Here is a 9,271-nt window from a genome sequence, read left to right as displayed (position 1 = left end):
ATGGGGGAGATACTAAATGAGTATTTTGCATCAGTATTTACTGTAGAAACGGATATGGAAGATAAAGACTGTAGGGAAATAGATGGTGACACCTTGCAAAATGTCCATATTACAGAGGAGGAAGTGCTGGATGTCTTGAAACACATAAAGGTGGATAAATCCCCAGGACCTGATCAGGTGTACCCTAAAACTCTGTGGGAAGCTAGAGAAGTGATTGCTGGGCCTCTTGCTGAGATATTTGTATCATCGATAGTCACAGGTGAGGTGCCAGAAGACTGGAGGTTGGCTAACGTGGTGCCACTGTTTAAGAAGGGTGGTAAGGACAAGCCAGGGAACTATTGACCAGTGAGCCTGACCTCGGTGGTGAGCAAGTTGTTGGAGGGAATCCTGAGGGACAGGATGTACGTGTATTTGGAAAGGCAAGGACTGATTAGGGATAGTCAACGTGGCTTTGTGCATGGGAAATCATGTCTCACAAACTTGATTGAGTTTTTTGAGAAAATAACAAAGAGAATTGATGAGGGCAGAGCAGTAGATGTGATCTATATGGATTTCAGTAAGGCGTTCAACAAGGTCCCCATGGGAGATTGATTAGCAAGCTTAGATCTCATGGAATACAGGGAGAACGAGCCATTTGGATACAGAACTGGCTCAAAGGTCGAAGACAGGGTGGTGGTGGAGGGTTGTTTTTCAGACTGGAGGCCTGTGACCAGTGGAGTGCCACAAGGATCGGTGCAGGGTCCTCTACTTTTTGTCATTTACATAAATGATTTGGATGCGAGCATAAGAGGTACAGTTAGTAAGTTTGCAGATGATACCAAAATTGGAGATGTAGTGGATAGCGAAGAGGGTTACTTCAGATTACAACAGGATCTTGACCAGATGGGCCAATGAGCAGAGAAGTGGCAGATGGGGTTTAATTAAATGCGAGGTGCTGCATTTTGGGAAAACAAATATTAGCAGGACATATACACTTAGTGGTAAGGTCCTAGGGAGTGTTGCTGAACAAAGAGACCTTGGAGTGCAGGTTCATAGCTCCTTGAAAGTGGAGTCGCAGGTAGATAAGAAAGTGAAGAAGGCATTTGGTATGCTTTCCTTTATTGGTCAGAGTATTGAGTACAGGATTGGGAGGTCATGTTGCGTCTGTACAGGACATTGGTTAGACCACAGTTGGAATATTGTGTGTATTTCTGGTCTCCTTCCTACCAGAAAGATGTTGTGAAACTTAAAAGGTTTCAGAAAAGATTTACAAGGATGTTGCCAGGGTTGGAGGATTTGAGCTATAGGGAGAGGCTGAATATGCTGGGGCTGTTTTCTCTGGAATGTCGGAGTTTTTCAAAATTATGAGGGGCATGGCTAGAGTAAATTGGCAAAGTCTTTTCCGTGGGGTTGGGGAGTCCAGAACTAGAGGGCATAGATTTAGGGTGAGAGGGGAAAGATATAAAAGACACCTAAGGGGCAACTTTTTCACACAGAGGGTGGTATGTGTATGGAATGAGCTGCCAGAGGATGTGGTGGAGGCTGGTGCAATTGCAGCATTTAAGAGGCATTTGGATGAGTATATGAATAGGAGGGGTTTGGAGGGATATGGGCCGGGTGCTGGCAGGTGGGACTCAATTGGGTTGGGATATCTGGTCGGCATGGACGGTTTGGACCGAAGGGTCTGTTTCCATGCTGTACATCTCTATGGCTCCAAGTGTACACAGCCAGGAATTCCTGTTACAGCACCACCTTTTCAGGATATACTCTCATTTTCCTGCTCCAAAGTACCTGACTGATGAGCACCTTGAAGGTAACAACCTTCTCCTCTCATTGACTGTCGGTCTTCTGAATATTGATCAGTAAACATTGATCTGTTCTGTGTGACCTACTGAAAAGTTCACACCAAGAGATGTCCCAGGTAATACTGAATGCACTTAATAGTTTGAAACCATCAAATATACCAACCACTGGTACTCTGCTCTCTGAATGATACCATTTATACAGATTGCTAGTTTGCACAGTATATCGGGGAAATACAAATTATGTTGCTTCACAATATTCAAGAAGGAAACTGATAGATTACTGGATATTAATTTCATCAAGTTATAATGTGGGGAAGGGACGTTGAGGTCGATGATCAGCCATGAACAAATAATGTGTTGGAGCAGGCTCGATGAGCTGAATGGCCCAACTCTGTTTTTATGTTCCTAACTTTGTTGATAGAGCACTATTAATTATTAACACATTTCAAGCTTATTCATAGGAGTGTATTCAAACAATTTCGACCCAGTGCATATAAGGAGATGTTAGTGCAGGTGATTGAAAACTTAGCCAAAGGGGTAACATGTAAGGAACGTATTAAAAGATGAAAGAGAGGTGGAGAAGTTGTGAGATTTAAGGAGGGAATTCCAGAATCTCAATGCAATCACCAGAGAGATCAAAGAGCCAGAATTGGAGGAGTGCAGATATATCTGAGGTTTTCAGGGCTGAATATTGAAGAAACAGAAGCAGCCATTGAATAACATTGATTAGGAACACTCTCAAGTAGTCTTCCAGGTTCAAAACCTTCAACACACTGAATGTTCCAGCAGTCAAATACTGAAAAGTGTGGAGTGTGGCAGAAAATGTGAGGCTTTGTTTCATTTGGTATAAGATGGAGTCCTAATTTTCCTGTCTATGTTGGACACATATTTCGGACGTTATGGGCATTCTGTTTGTAGCATGCATTTTGTATGTAGGAGAGAGGTTTCACTTTAGTGATTTTTGAGAAGATTGATGATTAAGTCTGTAGGTTAGCTCGCTGAGCTGGAAGGTTCATTTTCAGATATTTATTCACCATGACTAGGTAACATCATCAGTGAGAGTCTCTGGTGAAGTGCTGATGATATGTCCTGCCTCTCTATTTATAGGTCTTGCTTTCTTCAGGTGGGTGATGTCATTTCAGGTTCTTTTTTTCAAGAGAAGGTAGACAGGGTCTAAATTGATGTGTTTATTGATGGAGTTAGAACATAGAAGAATACAGCGCAGTACAGGCCCTTTGGCCCTCGATGTTGCGCCGATCCAAGCCCACCTAACCTATACTAACCCACTATCCTCCATATACCTATCCAATGCCCGCTTAAATGCCCATAAAGAGGGAGAGTCCACCACTGCTACTGGCAGGGCATTCCATGAACTTACGACTCGCTGAGTGAAGAACCTACCCCTAACTTCAGTCCTATATCTACCCCCCCTTAATTTAAAGCTATGCACCCTTGTAATACCCGACTCCATACGCGGGAAAAGGTTCACACTGTCAACCCTATCTAACCCCCTAATCATCTTGTACACCTCAATCAAGTCACCCCTAAACCTTCTTTTCTCTAATGAAAACAGCCCCAAGTGTCTCAATCTTTCCTCATACGATCTTCCTACCATACCAGGCAACATCCTGGTAAACCTCCTCTGCACCCGTTCCAGTGCCTCCACATCCTTCCTATAGTATGGCGACCAAAACTGCACACAATATTCCAGATGCGGCCGCACCAGAGTCTTATACAACTGCATCATGACCTCAGGACTCCGGAAATCAATTCCTCTACCAATAAAAGCCAGTACGCCATATGCCTTCCTCACCGCACTATTTACCTGGGTGGCAACTTTCAGAGATCTGTGTACATGGACACCAAGATCCCTCTGCTCATCCACACTACCAAGTATCCGACCATTAGCCCAGTACCCCATCTTTTTGTTATTCTTCCCAAAGTGAATCACCTCGCACTTAGCTACATTGAATTCCATCTGCCACCTTTCTGCCCAGCTCTGCAGCTTCTCTATATCCTGCTGTAACCTGCCACATCCTTCCTCACCGTCAACAACTCCTCCGACTTTCGTATCATCCGCAAACTTGCTCACCCAACCTTCTAACCCCTCTTCCAGGTCATTTATAAAAATGACAAACAGCAATGGTCCCAAAACAGATCATCAATGCGCAGCCAGCCGTTAAGACCAATATGGAAGACATCTGTAGTGTAATGTCCACCAGTTGCACTGTTAAATGCAAATGTTAAATGTCGTGGATGTTTGTACCGTAGGGCGAGGTGGAATAGGCTGGGACGACTTTCCCTGCAGCGTAACAGCTGCGACATGACCTTATGGAAGGGTGGTAAACTGAGTATTTACGTGCTTTACCCAAGTTGGTGTGAGTTGAAAACTCGACAGCATAGCTTTAAGGTGAGTGGGCTGAAAGTGACAAAGGACCTGAGGCACATTTCCCACAAAGAAGGTTATGTTTGGAATGATCTACCAGAGGAAGTGAAGAAGGCTACTACACTCAGAAAATTGCAAAGGTAATCGGGTGAGTTTCTGGATAGGATGCGTTTAGAGGGATTGGAGCCAAATGCTGGGGAACGAGACTTGTTTAATTTTGGCTATGTGGTGAGCATGGACGAGGGGTGCACCGAAGTATTTTTTTCCACGGTGTACCCCAATAACGTCATGTTGCTTCCACCGGCTTTAAAGGATTACTTTTCAGCGGAGTTTGCCATCGCAGTCTGTGGCACAATCATTTAGTCTGTACGACTGCTCACGGGAAAGGTAGTATTGTGAAACAGTGTAGAAACGAAGGACTTCCTTACTTTAGCTCCGACTGACCATACTCTGAAATTTTCCCAGATTCTCAGCTGAGGATTTTGGCTGCTGGAAGTTACCTCAGAAACCCTGTTAAATCGAAATGTATTGAGCGAATCGCAAAACAGAAAGCATTTAACACGGAACACAAACAAAACTGGCATACCTCACGCATTTTCAGACACAGAGATGCATGAATGCTAAATGTGATACAGTCCGAGGGCATGAGACATAAAGTAATCTCACAACTAACAACGGGGCATTTCCAAACGACTCTTACAAACATACTGCAGCCTTAGTGCACCACCACTTTCCAGACAATGCTGAAAAGAGAGAAAGAAAGAACACAATAAGAATTGGCTGTAAAAAAGTGAATTTCACCAGTCACAGTCTCGATTAGATTACCTTTCCCTTACGATGTTTCCAGGACAGAAATGAAGGAAATGTGAGAGATTCAATAAGGTAGGACATCGAATTTAATTGGAACGATTTTCCCATTAGCTAGAAACCCAAATAACAACGAGTAGAGTCACCGTAGGACTTCGTTTCACAACAGCGATGAAATAACAGTCGCCATTCGGTTCCAGTGTGAGCTCAACTTGCCTGGGACGGCAGAACTGTTTGCGATCTTCCGCGCGGGAGGCGAACACGATCATGACAGGAGAGACATTTTGAAATATTTGGCAGTACCCCACACCACAGTTAATTCCCTGGGAAGCAAACCCATTATACTTTTGTTTTCAACATCAATATACAGTGGACACCGAAACAAAATGCCACACATCCTATGTCATGCCTCACCGCATCATAATTTCCCTTACCCCAGCTATAACTCTTGCCCTGTAGTACATACTTATCCCTCTCCATCACGAGAGTAAAAATCACCGTATTATGGTCACTATCCCCAAAGTGCTCACCTACCTCTAATTCTAACACCTGGCCTGGTTCGTTACCCAGAACCAAATCCAGTATGGCCTCACCTCTTGTTGGCCTGTCTACATATTGTGTCAGGAAACTCTCCTGCACACATTGAACAAACACTGACCCATCTAACGAACTTGAGCTATAGCTTTCCCAATCAATATCAGGAAAGTTAAAGTCCCCCATCACAACCACCCTATTACTGTCACTCATCTCCTGAATCACCTTCCCTATCCTTTCTTCAATGATTCTAGGACTATTAGGGGGCCTGTAAAAGACTCCTAACAGGGTGACCTCACCTTTCCTATTCCTAACCTCAGCCCAAACTACCTCAGATGGCAAGTCCTCATCCATCGTCCTTTCCACCACTGTAATACTATCTTTGACAAGCAATGCCACACCTCCCCCTCTTTTACCCCCACCTCTGACCCTACTAAAACATTTAAATCCTGGAACCTGCAAGTTCTGGTTCGAATGCCATGCCTGTAAGAATTCTCCAGCGTGTCACTTTCTTTATATGTGCATACAGATAATCTTCATTTCTCTGATTACACAGCGGGATTTTGTAATATTTTTAAGGTGGAGGTTGACATTTCTTGTTCGTCTAGAGGAATCATGGGTTTTGGGGTAGCTGGAAATGTGGAATATGAAACACAAGCAAATCAGCCACAATGTGATTGAATAATGGAGGGGCAGAATGATCCACAGTTCCTGATTTGTTTATTCATATGATCATTGCTATGGGACCTCTTACGTCCACTTAAACAGCTAAGTCTCATGCATAGGTATTACTGCCCATCTCGCAGCACTCCTTCAATACAACATTGCACTATTTGCCTGCATTATATGCTCACACTTGGTACTCACTTAAAATTTGAGAGTTAAATGAATGTATTTTCTCCAGGTGGATCCCAGTTCCTATTTGGGAACCTGGAAGTGATCATGGGCATCAGATGTAGTTTTCTCAGAGGTAGTCAATTAGAATGCCACCTCAGGAACCCTACCCAGTTAGGGATTGGTGACCAGTTTCTGTTCAATGTGGGCATTATCAAGAAGTCAGCAGCAGGAGCATCAGCAAGACCATGGAGACATCTTTCAGTAGAATAGCAGCAGTCATATTGCCAGGGCAACAGACTTCCAGTTGCATAGGTAGTGGTGTAGTGGTAATGTCACCGGACCACTAATCTGGAACCTCAGGCTAAGGTTCTAGGGGCATGGATTCAAAACCCACCATGGCAGATGGTGGTATTTGAATTCAATAACATTTGAAATAAAAAAACTCGCCTCGTGGCAACCATTGTCGTTGCCTTAAAAACCCATCCAATTCACTAATACCCTTTCGGGAAAGAAACATACTGTCCTTATCTGATAAGGCCTCCATGTGACTGCAGATCCACAGCAAAGTGCTGACTCTCAACTGCCCTCTGTGCATTTAGGGGAGAGCAGTAAATGCTGGCTGAACAACATCCCATGAACAAAAAATAATAAAAAAAATCTGTTTCCAGCAAGTGCTTGCAACTCTCCTTGAGGAGACCTGCACATTGTAGTTGGACATTGCAACTTCATAAAAGGCTTCATATGGCTCCAAGTGCAAACCTTCACTCTGAAACCACTTTCCTTCAAAGTCCAGGCTCCTGACACACTAGGAAGCTGGATAAATAACTACTTTTTTTCACAACAGGGACAAGTTGCTCCATAGAATGTTTGCTATGTACCACAATCAGGATTCAGCTATCACCGTGGGAATGTGTCATGAAGTTGCCCCGCTGTGAGTCAGTCATAAGAAAGCAAGGGATATGGAGCAAAGGTGCATCTTCCTTCATCTAAATTCACCACCAGGCAATGATGGCAGGTTTCCTTCCTTAATGGACTTTAGTGAACTACTTGGGCTTTTACCACAATTGACAACGGGGTTATATGGTTGCCATTAGGTGAGCTTTTTATTTCAGATATTTTATTGAAATCAAATTTAACCACCTGCTGTGGTGAGATTTGAACTTGTGACATTTTAATCTTTTTACTCAGACGCATGACTAGCTTTCCTTTAAGTGATGTCTGCTATTTGTTTCAACCAATCCCTATGATAGGAAGTTCAGCGTTTTCACCACTCTGTAGGTGAATAGGAATCTTCCAAATCTCAGCTTTGTAAATACCTTGTATTTATGAGCTCCAGTTATGCTCAAAACTACAAATGAAACATTTATTCCGTGTCCACTCTGTCAAAATCTTTTGTAATTTTAAGAGCTCTGTCAAATTCCTCAGCCTTTTATTTGTGCTACCTTTCCATACCTATTCATTTCTGGTGTCATACTCTTTAGAGCTACTGAATTTTAAAATGATTCTTCATGGTCAGAAACCATCATATAATGCAATGTGTGATAAAATAAAAGGTGCTCAGCAGGTCAGATAGCATCTCTGGAGGAAAACAGAGTTAAGCTTTCAGTTTGACCTTCCATCTTCAGACCAAAGGCCATCAGTCTGAAAGCTTGCTTCGATTTCCCTCCATACATGCTACCTGATCTGCTGAGCTCTCCAGCCTTTCTTTGTTTTTATTTCTGATTTACAGCATCGACAATACTTTGATTTTGTCTAAAATAAGAAGTAGATTGATACAGCCATATCCACAAGCTTTGAGAACTGCCATCTGTATGTAAGTGGTGAAGCCAACTTTTCTGAGTAAAAACACCACTGATGGACAGCTGCCAGAGAAATCATCACTTTGCTGCTCCCCTTCTCCTCCTTTCTTATTTACTGACGCTGAAAGGCCAGTGTTTAATTGCAGACTCAAATCAAGAGTGAAAAGTGCTGGTTCTGAACAGAGACCTGACAATGACATTGCTTAAAGTTAGAGCCTATGCAATCTGAGTTCCGCTTTGTAATGTGCTTCTGCTGGTATACTGCTTTCTACTGATGGAGTTGATAGACCCAGAAGTGTCAACTGACTCGGGATGGGATTTGGCTGTCATTTTATGCAGGCTTTATTTTTTGCAGACTTTCTCCGACAGGCAAGATTTTAACTATTCAAAAACCATCCTCCAGGGGAGATGGTGTTGTAGCAGTAATATCCACAGACTGGTAGTCTATAGGCCCAGGCTAATAGGGATGTGGGTTCAAATCCCACCATGCTAATGGACTTTGAATTTAATTAGTAAACCTCACTTCAGCAATGCTACTGTAAATCATTTGAGTGACATAAAAACCCCTCCGGTTAATGAATGTCTTTCAGGAAAAAAAACTGCTGTCCTTATCTGCTCTGGTGTACATGTGACTCCAGACCCATCACAAAGTGCTTGATTGTTAATTGCCTCCCAATACGGCCCTAATGCGCCACTCAATGCAAGGGTAATTAAGGATGGGCAACAAATCCTGACCTTGCCTGTGACTCGCACATTCTGTGAAAAATTCAAGAAAAATAATTCATGTTAAAATGGGGACTGTCCTGATTTTCAATTGGGGTTGTCAATGCTGCAGATATTGACTTGTAGGCAAAAGATATAGGCCTTTAAGAAGTCTTTTTTTTTGGTCTGGTGTACGTGTGACTCCACACCTATCACAGGGTACTTGATTATTAACTGCCTTAAATTGTTTCTTAAATTTTTAAAAAGATATTTATTTATTGATTTGAAAAAGCTTTAAAGACAGACAGAAAGGATGATTGACAAGGAGGGAATGCTCAAAAGTGACAGGTCATGTGATAAAAGCTCAGGAATCTGTTAAACCAGAATTCTGCTGCCTTCTGAAGGCATTGAAACCCGACTGG

The 9,271-nt window shown here is 42.8% G+C and overlaps 1 protein-coding gene across 3 annotated transcripts in view; it reads left to right on the top strand.

The window, feature by feature from the left end:
* adck1 (aarF domain containing kinase 1) overlaps nt 1-9,271 on the top strand; it is a 575,359-nt gene that overhangs the window by 389,704 nt on the left and 176,384 nt on the right. The gene's annotated exons all lie outside the window — the stretch shown is intronic.

The sequence above is a fragment of the Chiloscyllium plagiosum genome, chromosome 10 (assembly GCF_004010195.1).
Source record: "Chiloscyllium plagiosum isolate BGI_BamShark_2017 chromosome 10, ASM401019v2, whole genome shotgun sequence".
In the NCBI taxonomy this organism is placed as follows: Eukaryota; Metazoa; Chordata; class Chondrichthyes; order Orectolobiformes; family Hemiscylliidae; genus Chiloscyllium; species Chiloscyllium plagiosum.
The sequence above is the reverse complement of the archived record's forward strand: the minus strand, read 5'-3'. Positions and strand labels throughout refer to the sequence as shown.